Raw genomic sequence first — 13,320 nt, 5'->3', positions numbered from 1 at the left:
AGATATGACATCCCTTCCTCTTTGCTAGAACCAAGTTAGTTGCTAAGCCAGCCCCCATCAAAGGGGAAGGGATTACGCATGTGCATAAATACCGGGAGTGGGGACGTCAGGCTCATTTTACAGTCTTTAATTGGTGCTAAAATGAATAAATTATTTACTTGATTTAAAAACAATTTAAAAGTCAAATTGATTGTATAAGAAGTCCTTGTTAATTCCAACCTTTCCAACATGAGTTTGATTATGACTTTATCACTATTCTAAATGCATTATAAAATCACATATCTCCAGTTGCATGCCAATAGAGCTGATGGGAAATTACTGCAGCAAAAGGAGTTCGACATAGCTTATTAAAGCATTAACTCTTTCAGTTGGGCGAGAATAATTTACAAATGCTTTGTTTATTTAAGATATGCACAATGTGTTTGTTTGTTTGTCTTCCTTAGTAACTCCAGGTACACTTATTGTACTAAAACCAGTGGCGAAGTAATAATTTGTTGTAACTTATCTCCAATATTTGCTATGATATAATTGAGATTTATTTTAAAAGAGGGAGTGTAATCTTTAGTGGATCAGAAGACTAAATATTTTAGCATCCCAGGTTTGACCCTAGGTTTCCTATATTCAACAGACATTTACATGTTGGCAGAATCATAATACACATATGATTAAGACAATTTATTTTTCAAAGTTCTTGGAGCTCATTCAGATAATTTTGTATCTAGAAACAGACCTATACCTTGGAGAAATCGCGGGCTCAGTTCCAGACCACCACAAAGCAAATATTAATAAAGCCAGCTGCAATTTTTTTTTTTCTCTCCTGGGGAATATAAAATTTATGTCGGGCAGGCCACGATGGCTCAGCAGGCAGAATTCTAGCTTATCGTACAGGAGACCTGGGTTCGATTTCCGGTGCCTACCCATGCAAAAAAAGAAAAAAGAAAAAAAGAAAGTTATTTTTGCACTATACTTAGTCTATTAAGTGTGTAGTAGCATTATGTCTAAAAACACAATGTGCATACTTTAATTAAAATGTGACACAGAGACATGAAGTGAACACTTGCTGTTGGAAAATGACACCAATAGACTGCTTGACACAGGGTTGCCACAAACCTTCGATTTCTAAAAATCACATTATCTACTAAGTGTCATAAAATGAAGCACTATAAAATGACATATGCTTGTCATTTCATTGGGGAAGGGGTGTCTATTAAGGGATCTCAATTAAAATGTCTCCAGTGAATTACTTTTTGAGCACAGTGATATGCCACAGGTTATTTAATAAAGTATATCATTACAAAAGACTGTAAGAGGTTCTTAAAGATAAAAAGTAATTTTTTTTATAATATGAAATAAAATGAAAATTTTAGATTATATGCATCATTTATTAGACTTCTAAGGGAGGACAATTCAGAGAGCAGATGAAGTGCACATTTTAGAAAAATTAAAGAGAGTATTTTGATTAAAGATTTCTACCTTATATTGATCAAAGATAAAAATTTAGAGGCACTGTCTTCAAAAAAGCTCAGTACCAGTTAGTAGAATACTTGGAATAATTTGCAAAGTACATCTTTAAAAGTTAAACTGTTTCACCAGTCTGATCAGTAGACAACTTTTCATAAAGTGCATGAAGGTTTGGAATTGAAAATGAGTGCAAGTAATTCAAAATAGCAAGAATATCAGCTTTTTCACTAAACAGAATTAATTTCAAGAAGCTTTTCAGTGATTTCATGATTTTTTTAAAATGTAGACTATTACTGGAATTAGCTGAGTTTTTATTTGAAATGTCTGATGTTTCAAATACAATCATCAATGTCTGATGATACAGACATTGTTTTATCCATTTGTAAATGTTAACTACTGGTGACCTACATCTTGAATTTCAATGTTAGGAATCACTGAAGCTCTCAAAGTGTCATCCCCAGACCAGCAGCATCACTGTCAACCAAAACTTGTCAGAAATTGTTTCTCAGGCCCAGCCCAGATCTCCTAAATCAACAGCACGGCAATCTGTGTTATAACAAGCCCTCCAAGAATTCTGATGGATACTCAAGTTTAGAACCACTGCCAAAAAGCCTCGTTGAAGACCATCTCCTCCCTATTAATATTTATTGTGTAAATGCAAATTATTCTTAAAATTTGCCCAAGCTAGGCATAATTGCAGAGAAGAGAATAGCTATCAAATAACTCATCTACTATTTTAAAAACTTAGCTGCTCTATTGAATAATCCATGCCTCGGTTCGCATAAATAATTGATAGTAGCCTGAATACATATATTCATATATTAATAGTTAGGCCAAATATGCTTAACTGTGTATTAAAAGCTGAATAGATCATTTATAGAGAGGTTATTAAACAATTACATGCATGAGGCATAGTACCTAATTCTGACTCATAGCTATAAGGTAACATGGGATTATGTGAACACCGTTGCAGGATAGCTGGCAAAATTTTAATTTGTGTCATTTGTATTGTACACTATGATCTAGCAATAAAAATATTTAAAATGAAACATCATCGTCTTTTAAAAAGAACATTGTTATGCAATGAATATACTGGGCAGATCATTTTATATATAAATAATTCTACTTAGTAACAAAAGGGTACAGAGAATACTATAATTATTGAATATCTCATTGTTCTTTTTTCTTTCAATGTTTGCTTTTCTTTGATTTCTTTTATGACATATTTATAAGAAAAGAATCAAAACAAAGATACATCCTTATAGAAAGGCATGCTACAATTTAGGATATTAAGCTACTTATTTTCCTTTTGTTAATACATTTCAGGGCTTTCTTCAGTACTTTAAACTCTGGGGATGTTGAAATTTGAAGTAACTCTGGATTCTTCTAGGCAATGGGAAACCAGAAAATTTGGATCATCAGGGTGTGGGAGCAAACTATTAGTAGTAATGCATCCTGTTGGAGCTGAGATCAGAGGCCATGTAGCCATGAGGAGCATGGGAGCTGAGCAGAAAGGAAAGTGGGGCCTTTCTCTTCCATTAGCTGGATTTATTTCTTCTCTCTTAGGTAATGTGTGTGTGTGTGTGTGTGTGTGTGTGTGTGTGTGTGCACCCAAGTACATTCTTTTAGTTTTCAGTTATTTATTTTAGGTTGGGTAAATTATGAATGTTAAGCATTTCATGATACTGAGAGCTCTGTTGTTCGTTCCAAAGTCAAGTGCTAACTTGTTTCTATTATAGTATGTATGTATGTGTGTGTATATTTCTGTGTGTGTGTGTGGAATTAACATTTTTAGCACTGTGATGTTCTGCTCCAAACACGGATGCTTTCTACAACCCCCTGAATTCAGCCTTCCTTCAATATAGAAATATTCAGTGCCAAAAGTGAGGAAATGAACTTTCTAATTCATACAAAATTTGGAGAATGGTTGTGTTTTTCCCTTCTCTTGACAAGGAAGAGTGTATTCTTTATATTTTCCTAAACTTCAATTCATTCATTTTCAGTCCTTAATTCCATTCATTCATAGAACAAATATCTATTAAAAACCAACTATATACCAGACATTATACTATTTTGAAGGATACATCAGTAATCAAAACTTTCTTGCATATCAAATATACACTTTGTATTAGCAGGTTAAGTTTCCTTATCATTAATAACATGTATTTTGGAAGCACTACTACCAGTAAAATCTGGCACAACCTGCTATAATTATTTATTCCATACAAGAGTAGTAGTAAGAGCCTCCATTTTAAAATGCTTTCTTCCCCTTTCCAGAAGCATCTGTGAATGGGTACTGTGTGCTCTTAAATATTGCACTTTCCATTGTCCATTTATTCTATATTGTGTGGAGTTTTTTGGATTTTTAATGCATATTAGCCAGAATTGCTAACATCTATGATTCTATATCCCTTTTTCTTGGTTGTAGGGAAAATCTCTTTTCTGAGTGCATTTGATAACTGGGAGAAATCTGTATCTTATCAGTGTTAAGCTTCTGCAGTTACTACTCTGGCCAGCTAAAATAGTAGATATATGTGTGTGTGTGTAAAAGATAATTTTACAAGAAGCTGCATACCATATCTCTTACTTTAAAAGGTATTTTTAGATGCGGAGGTTATGACCTTTACCTTGGAGTTTAAGGAAAAACAGCCATTTTTTTTTTTGAAAAGGACAATCAGGGTAAAGTAGGAATTGCCCATTATTTCTCTGCTTCTGGAACACTGTCAAGCTGGTGGAGGAAGAATGAATAAATAGCCATCAAATTCATCTGTTAACAGGAGCAATTATGGAACCATATATTAGACACTCCAATTTTAACCACTTTTCAAGATGGTCTTCATTTATATTAAAAAATGAAAGCCGTATATGCCAATCTCAGGGTTACTTTTAGAATGTTGACATTTTCTATATATATAGAAAGGCATATTAATATTAAACACGAATATAACCCTATTTTCTTGATTACTACTTAGCAGGCTAAAGCCAGTGATTAGGTTTCTTAGGGCCCAGAATTGGAAACTGTAATAGGCTATTCTTCTTGACAAATTTGGAGCTAAGGGATAAGACTAAGACCATACCTTTTCAGGAGCTACAAAAATCAATGAGTAGGAAGCCACAAGTTACACAAAAGTTACGTTCAAATATAGACAGATACAGGTGGATTAAGGAACAGAGAAGACGCAAAACAAATAGAATCCGGGGTGATTGCCTCCAGTGTGATAGGAATGCTTGGGAATCATTTTTGTAGGCTGACTCCTATGTATGAATGATGGACCTGACAATCTAACTAAAAAGCAGCAGAGATGTGTCTGAGTTTGCAAAGCAGCTCAAGGTCCTAGTCAAGGCATTCCATTGCAGACAGTCTTGCCTGAATCTCAGGACCAAGCAGGACAAAGTTAGAATCTTTGAGCATCTCTAAGTATTCTTCTTACTCTTGTAACCTCTCAGTCCTAGAGAAGAGAAGGGAAATATTAGGGACAGAAAGAAGATAATCAGTTGTCAGCATTGTATGGACTTAACTAGAGAAGTAGAATCCTGTGGCTGGCCTTGGAAAGTGTAACCTCTAGGAACAGAACAGTCCTTGCTGCAGTGGTCCTTGTGGCTTCCCTGTTAGGATGACTGCTTGATGCTGAGATCCATTTGATTGATGTGCATGATAAATGGAGTGATGAAAACCAGAACTTTGGCCCAGTGATTCCAGATAGTAGACCTTCTGCAAGGATTAGAGCTTTGTCCTCCAAATATGCCCTTAATAGTCACATTGCTTTCTCTGACCTCTGCCATTACCTTAGGTGATTTAAAGAGGTGAACTTAGATGGTTATATGTAGTCTGATTAATATTAAAAAATAAGTTAATATTGATAAGTTCCTACTTTATCATCTTGACTCAAATGTCTATTTTCACATAACAAAAAAATTTCCACAGAACTCCTGAAGTGGGGATCAGAGCAGGACAGACTCTGAGAAGTGAAGATTTTCCCCAAACCCATCTCTACTACAGTATTAGAGGACCCTACTTCTTATTTTGATATTATGTAACTTAAATCAATAAGGATGGCACTACAGCATTTTATTCCAGGTCTTCCCTTAAGTGCTAATGATGGTTTTTGGTACCTTTTTACTTAATCTTTATCTGTCCTTTCCTGAAAGACTCATTGTCATGATAGCTTGTAGTCTACTCATTGCTATAATGATCATTTGCTTTCATTGCTCTACCTGTGGCCAAATCTAGCAGCTTAAGTACTTGATGCATTGAAATGGATACTGGATTTCTCCCCTCATTGCATAAGCTCTTCTTGGTAGCAAAACTATGTCTATTGGAGCACTATGGTTGGTTCCTTGAGTGTTCTCTCTTGCACTCCTTCAAATCTGAGTGTGGAAAGTGGCCAGAGGAGAGGACGTGTAATAACACGCAATGCTTCAAAGGAAATCACAAACTCGATGAAGCAGCAACAATATAAGGAGATAAACCTCAAAAAGACATTCCTGTAAGTTCATGAAGATAAATCTCAAAGGCTCAGCCTTGTGGGTTCTGGCCTTTCAAAGTTAAATTTCAGGAGCCGCTGCCTTGCTTGCCTCTGTCTGGAAAGCTCTTTCGTAGTTGCTAGGAGATTTATCGTTTTTCCCCATGTCTATGGCCTTTAGTAAGACTGTCTTTAGTGTTGGAAAGGTCTTGATTTCTTCTAGTGTCACCCCAAGGACCAAACAAGTGAACATGGTCATCAGTCAGTTCAACAACTGCCACCAAAGCAAAAAGTCTAAGCAGGAAAGTCAGTTCATTGAGGATTAGCAGTAAAAGTATCTCATTTAAAAAATCACTTTCAGTTGACTACTGCCTTGAACATAATAAAACCATAAATTACTAATCAGATTAGATTTTCTTGTTATATAAAAATTGGCCCTATTTAGAACATTTACATTCGCATTTCTCATCTCCAAAAGCCTATCCGATTTCTTAAGGGTGGGAACTATTCCTTATTATATTCTTTTATCTCTCCCAACACTTAGCACATATGGCAGCTGAAAATTTGTTTAATAAAGCAGGATATCATTGAATGCACCCATTGTAATCCCCACACTTGTCACATCTCCTAGCCACATTGCTGGCCTTAAGATGCCTATCGGTGGGGTTGGTCTTGCTTCCTGCCTCCTTCTCTATTTCTTGCTTGAGTTTCTGCTTCCATTGCCCCTTTCAGGCCACTTTGTACACAAGGCCTTATCAGGACATCTGTTCTTTCGTTCCTTGTGAAAAAGTTCACATTTTCTTAAGTATTTCCATGAGCAAAAGTTTCAGATAATGGAATTTGCCCTGAATTTGTAATAATGTAAAACAATCCCCTGTAAGGTACATTTGAATTTCAAAAGCAGATGCTTAAGGAAACACTGCCCTAATGAAAAGAGAACCTTGGCAGCTTCACCATCCTTGCTTCAAAGGCAGTCCCATGGGCTGCTTCCATCCCCGCCTGCCTCTGACAGTCATTGCAGCAGTTCTGTCTCAACTTAATTAGCACAAGTCCCCAGTTTCACTCTCAAATATGACCCAGTTTGAGTGATGAACTACATGATCACAAAACATTTAGTCTACACATTTACATGGAAGCTTTTTGTTTTTGTTTTTGTCTTTTTTGCATAGGAAGGCTCCAGGAATTGAACCTGGATCTCCCGCTGGTTACAAGGAAATTTTGACATCAAAAAACACACTAATTTGTTAAACTCATTTATTTAAGTAGCTGAGATTTTCTCAAGTACATTAGTTATTCACTGCCAAAGTTAGTCTGAAAGCTGTGGAAATATTTTCCAGTATCATTTTAATAAGTTCTAGTAAAACAGAGATTACAATTTTTAATTAATACCTTCGCCTGAGCAGTTACTAAAATAGTAACTTATTAAATTGAATACTAATGAGGAACAGTGTGATACAACTTGCTAAAATGCTTAGTACAAAACCAGGAAGTATCTTTGGTGGGAACATTATGCATCTGTTACATTATAACAGGGTTTCCTCCAATTCAGGCTGCAATTAGTCATTTCTTAGCCATTTTAGCTGGTTTCTCAGCTAAAATATCTACATTCATTAATGGGCATTTTGCTTTTTATTGTTTGACTCAAATATCTTGGGAACACCTCTTCATTCCTTTGACATCTGTGATACAATGTTCTAGACAGAGAAATATTGTATAAATCTTTATTTTCATCATTTCTAGGAAATTTGAATTATAAAATGTAAACAGCTACATATATAGCTGTTTGTGTAACATATACACATATTATAGTGTATATTGAGTACACTATAATATGTGTAACATATACACATATTAAAGTGTACTCAATAATCACTGGAAAGAATAATTATTACTGGCTAACATAAACATGATCCCCATTGTTTTATTATTATTATTGAGCTACTTCATTTTAATTTTCTCTGTTCTTTCTCTCTCATTCGGGAAGGACGCTATCGACACATTTAACATGGAGTTATTGGAAATTAAATAACCTCCCCTACCCTTTGAGAAAAGACACTCCTAGAGAAGCTAGATATTTTGCTTCATGTCACATACATAGCAAATTAGTCGTTCCAGCCTCATATGAAGCGTACATCAAATATTGATAAGTTTGAAAATTTATCATAAAACATGGGTGATTCCCATGAGGCCAAATAAAGAAATCAGATGAACTGGCATGGTGGGAAATTAACCTCTTCATCCTCTTTTTCCTCCTTTTCCTTCTTCTGTTTCTTCTCCTCCTTTCTCTTAACAACAATGAAAAAAACATTTAAAAATAATTCTAGAATTCTTTAAAGTGGAATAAGGTAAAAATCAAAGTTGACATCTTTTTTCTTTCCCATGTCACTTTTTATGATAACAGAAACATCTGAGTAGATCTTCACTCTCTTCAATGAATTAGTAACAGAATTTTGAAATATGCTTTTTCCTTCCCACCTGTCCCTCCCTCCATTTCTTCCTTCCTTTCTTCCTTATCCTTTCAGTTCCTAAAATGAGTAATTCTTTATCCCCTCAATAGCACAGGCCACCCCATTTCTTCCCAGAACTACTGCCTCCTCGATGGATTGTTCATCTGCCCTATTGGGCTAAATCCCTTCTGCACATTTCATTGCAACAGGATGATAAAATGGAACTAACTCACTGTACAATGTGATCATTGTAGATCACGCATAGAATATGCGAAAGGAAAACCCCACCCCCCCAAGTTGGTTTTGTGATGCTTGTTAAACAGTCACTTCTAACCTATAAAAGAGGTTAAGAACAAAACAAGTCAGTACTAGATATCAAAATTATATGCATTTGATATATAATATATAGAAAAATGAAAAAGTAAAGACATATATATTATATATATTTGTAGAAAGAATCAAGGTGCACTTCAAATCCCATTCCCTTTCCCAAGGAATCCTACTCATCACATACAACCTAGAAAAAGGAGACTTTAGCATGATCACATAGAGCGACACTGGTGTCTCCCTTACCTGTGGAAACTTTAAACAGTGAGACCCTAGCTAGGCATTTCTGGAAACAGGGCCCAGAGAAATTGCTGCATGAGGGACCTGTGTCTGCTACCAGAATTTACCAGGATAGAGGATGCATGCGTGTTAAGTCTGGGCCTTGTATAGGAGGTAGCAAACAGGGGATTGCTTTAGGTCCTGTTGAACAAGGCTGCTGATGAGACAAAAAGAATAACATAAAAAGAAGCTGGAGGTCCTTCCAAATGCTTAGAGGCTGAAGATCCAGCCAGAATCAACCAGCTAGACTAGCAATGTATTGGCCCAAATGATAGAAACCACAGTAGTGGTATTTCCAGGGGGTTCTGAAGATTCCATAAAAGGACTCCATGAAAGAATGATTCATCTTCAATCAACTTGCCCTGTTTTAGGAGTGTCAATGATAGAGGTTTGCAAGACTTGGAAGACATGAAGGGAGAAAGGTGGAAGAGGTCAATGTTAAGAGGCACAAGAGCAGTCTTAAATTCAAATAAGGTTCAAAAATTTTATTATTACATTGAGCTTGTTATTTTAATTACTGAACTGAAGTGACTTAAAGTGTCTAGAGCACCATTTTATTATCTGAGAATGAAGAGAAGCTTCATGGAACCTGCTTCTGATTCATTCTTCAAAGGTGGGGAAGAAACACCCATATAGAATAGACTTAAATGGAGAACAGAAGAAAGGAAATAAAGTTACTTTTTGATGGTACCCCAAGCATTCTACTTGTTCAGGGCAATAGTTATATCAGCTTGGAAGTTCCTTCCTTTTCATTTTACCCCTAGAGCTCATCAGTGCACTGACATATATTACATGACCTATTACATGATCTATATATTTTTTTTTAAATAAAGTTGAAAACAGTAAACCAGCAAACCATCTCTCTCTCTTTCCCTCCATTTTCTAAAACCCTTTTTTTTTTTTTTTTGTTTGGTTCCATTGCCCCACTCTGTCTAGGCTGTAGATTTATTTAGGTTTCTATTCTTTTGGGTGTCCAAATGAGATGGTGTTACAAATGCCCTATTGCCATTTTAGCTTCATACAATCCACCTGTGTTCTGGTGGATTTTCTTGTGAAGCCTGACATTTTACTTATTTCTTATACTTTTCTTCTAGCATCTGCAATATGACAATGTTGTCCAGGATTGGAGTTGGTTATTAATGTCCATTAATCTGCTGTTCCTCAACTAAATTCTGATACCTTTGGCTTTGAATATCAACGTGTATAGGCTACCACTCTATCTTTTGACAATTTACTTATACTTTAAGTTGCTTAATTGTTTTAGAAATCCAAAAGATTGCAAGCTCTCCAATGCCAAATTGTGTTTCTTATAAAAGGAAAAAAGTTATTTTGAATCCTGTACATGGGAATATGTTTTACCAACCAAAGTGAGCCAACCCACTAACCTCATCCAGAAATTGTGAGATAAGGCATGATATAAAGAACAAAAACCAAGCTAAGGGCAGGCAACAGTGGCTTAGTGGCAGAGTTCTTGCCTGCCATGACAGAGGCCTGGATTCGATTCCTGGTGCCTGCCCATGCAAAAAAAACAAGCTGAAGGTCTTGTTCTCGTGTTTAAGCACCTGTCAAGTCATATTTTAGAGACAATATTGAAATGGAAGAATTGGAACATAAGTACAAATTTTGTTCCCTAATACTAAGCCCCAGTTGTTAGATTATATATGAATATTATAAAATTTCCTTGGAAATAATTTATTTTTTCAATAAGTATTAACTGAGCAGTACTACATACTAGATACTATTCTAAACAATTACAATCGGTATATCAGTTAATGAAACAGACGAAAGCCTGCTTTCATCAGTTTATATGCTAGAGTGCATGTGTGGGGGGTGATACAATAAACCATGAATTAATAAACAGCTAAATGAATTAGATATCATTTTAGAACATAAGTATTTTGAAGAGATAACAGGAATGTAGAAGCGAGCCAGGAGATGTCAGCTAAGGAAGCAGCCATATGACTTGGGTAAATTATAAAGCATTGTCACACTTCCCTGCTGCTTCTGCCTGTCTCTGAATGTCAGCTATCAGGAAAAGCACGAACAACAACATTCTGAGGAACAGGAGTTGGAGATAACTGTCTCAGTGTAGCAGAGAATCAACTCTAGGACCACTTCATTCTGTGAAGCGTGAGAATTGCATTATGTTGACACTTGACTATGTCATGCTAAACTTAAAAATGATGTTTTAAAACATTCACAGTTGTAACAGGTTAAGAATAGTTGAATGTTTAATGTAATGTATGGTATATTCTAGCAATTCTTGCTCCACAAAAATTCCTGAGATTTTTTTTTTCTAGTAGATTTGAATGATCTTGCTATCCTTGCCATGGTAGGTAAAAGGAAAATATATTTTCTGGATTGCAGCACTTTATAGGCTCTTACATTTGCATCTCATTCATTTCTGTTCAAAATTCTGTACCCATTATGAGAAAGATGTAGGAAAAAAAAAGGACTATTCTCTCCGAATATATTTTTTCTTTTGCTTGATGAAATCCACCTATTTTATTGTAAAATCTACAGTCTTTCTATCCAGAGAAAGAGTTTTTCTCTTAGTTGTAGAATATTGAATTAAACTATACCTTATTGGTTTTGCATGGCACTGAGGTTTTCCGAAGTGTTTTTTGTTTAATGTGAATATTTTAGTTTGCAAAAGCTGCCAGAATGCAATATAGCAGAACTAGAATGGTTTTTAAAAAAGGGAATTTAATAAGTTGCAAGTTTACAGTTCTAAGGCCATGAAAATGTCCAAATTAAGGCATTGAGGGAAAGATACCTTAGCTTCGAAGAAATGGTCGATGAAGTTCACAGTTTCTCTCTCAGCTGGGAGGGCCCATGGTCACATCTGCTAGCTTTCTGTCCTCGTTTTGTAAGCTTCCCTGGGAGCATTTTTCTTCTGCCCCGAAAGTCTCTGGTTGTGTGGGCTCTGTCTGTTGTGTTGGTGCTGAAGCTTTTTCCAAAATAGTTCCCTTTTAAAGGGCTCAAGTAAGCAACCCCACCTTGAATGGGTAGAGATACAGCTCCATGGAAACCACCTAATCAAAAGTTACCACCCACAATCGGGTGGATCATATCTCCATGGAAACATTCAAAAAGATTCTACCCAACAATATTGAACGAGGATTAAAGGGCATAGCTTTTCTGAGGTACACAACAGATTGAAACCGGCCCAATGAAACACTTATTTTTTCAGATATTATAGGCCCATTATTTTCAATTTTCCAAGTATTTGAAAACAGGTAGTGTTAGGACAAATGTTATGAATAAGGATGAACACATATTTTTGCATGAGCAGAGCTCTTTAGTCCCCTGTAGTTTCATAGTTTTCAAAGTATTTGAAAACAGAGCTTTTAGTACAGAACTTTTTGAAGTTAGAAATATCTCAGCATTTAAACCTTGGTGCAGTACCTTGGTCAATAGCCATAATGCATTCTGGGTAGTAAAATATACATGATAGCTTTTTCTTTTGCGTGAGATCAAAGTTGGGGAAAAAATCTATTTTGAGCATGATTCAAATGATCTGCCTTTTAAATTATTAAGTACTGTCACAGCAATTTCAGGCTCCATTGCATTATACCTCTGATTTGTTAACATGTAGACCAAAGATTAACAGTCTGTTTATTTCTGAGAGTCAGTGGGAGGTGGCAGAGGTTGGGGTGGGGGGTGTTGGAAGGGGTTCAGACAATGGCTGACGAACTTCAGAGGCTAGCAGAGGACTTTGAGAATATAATTTTATGGGAGTAGAAAAGGAAGGGGCTGGTGAGCAGAAGTGTGTGGACAGGGGTGCACAAAACTACTGAATGAGAATAGAGAGAGGAAGAGAAAAGGAGAAGTAAAAGGGTAGATAAGATATATTAAGGTCAATGATGGTACTTCCACTGTGAGTTCTTCAGGGGCAAAAGAACTCACATCCAGACATACTGAAGAGCAACTGATTTAGCTAAAAATAAAAAATAAAAACAAAAAAAAAACAAAAAATGTACAAATATCTATGAATTTCAGGCAATTTTATGCAAAACGAGGGCAGCTGCTTGACCAGTCAACTTTACAGGCTCACAAATTTGGCACCTTTTATCCTGCACACATTTTGAGTCCATTTTTTGCTGTCAGTTTTTGGGAAGGTTTGGCCTTTGTGACATCATGGTTATATAAATCTCATCCTTGATCAGAATTGATCTTTGAAATTTTGTAATTTTCAGGGGTATTTCATTTTCCTGACGTGGATCCTATGTACCATCCGAGAGAACTTCCTTTTAATCTAGCAGCATGCTTTTCAATTGAACAGGACAGCAGTAGACAAGCAGTGAAACCCAATCAGTTGGGGTTGACAGTAGCCCATTAAA

General features: G+C 35.9%; 1 protein-coding gene and 1 long non-coding RNA gene across 4 annotated transcripts in view; one reads left to right on the top strand and one right to left on the bottom strand.

Moving 5' to 3' along the window:
* Positions 1-13,320, top strand: part of NALF1 (NALCN channel auxiliary factor 1) — a 636,618-nt gene that overhangs the window by 428,436 nt on the left and 194,862 nt on the right. The gene's annotated exons all lie outside the window — the stretch shown is intronic.
* On the bottom strand, positions 709-11,996 carry LOC143679545 (uncharacterized). The gene is made up of 3 exons (XR_013173828.1): positions 11,754-11,996; positions 4,089-4,189; positions 709-913 (listed from the first exon to the last, which is right to left on the bottom strand). It is a non-coding gene; the product is annotated as an uncharacterized LOC143679545 (long non-coding RNA).

Source organism: Tamandua tetradactyla, chromosome 4 (assembly GCF_023851605.1).
Source record: "Tamandua tetradactyla isolate mTamTet1 chromosome 4, mTamTet1.pri, whole genome shotgun sequence".
NCBI lineage: Eukaryota > Metazoa > Chordata > Mammalia > Pilosa > Myrmecophagidae > Tamandua > Tamandua tetradactyla.
This window is presented reverse-complemented; position numbering and strand designations above follow the sequence as displayed.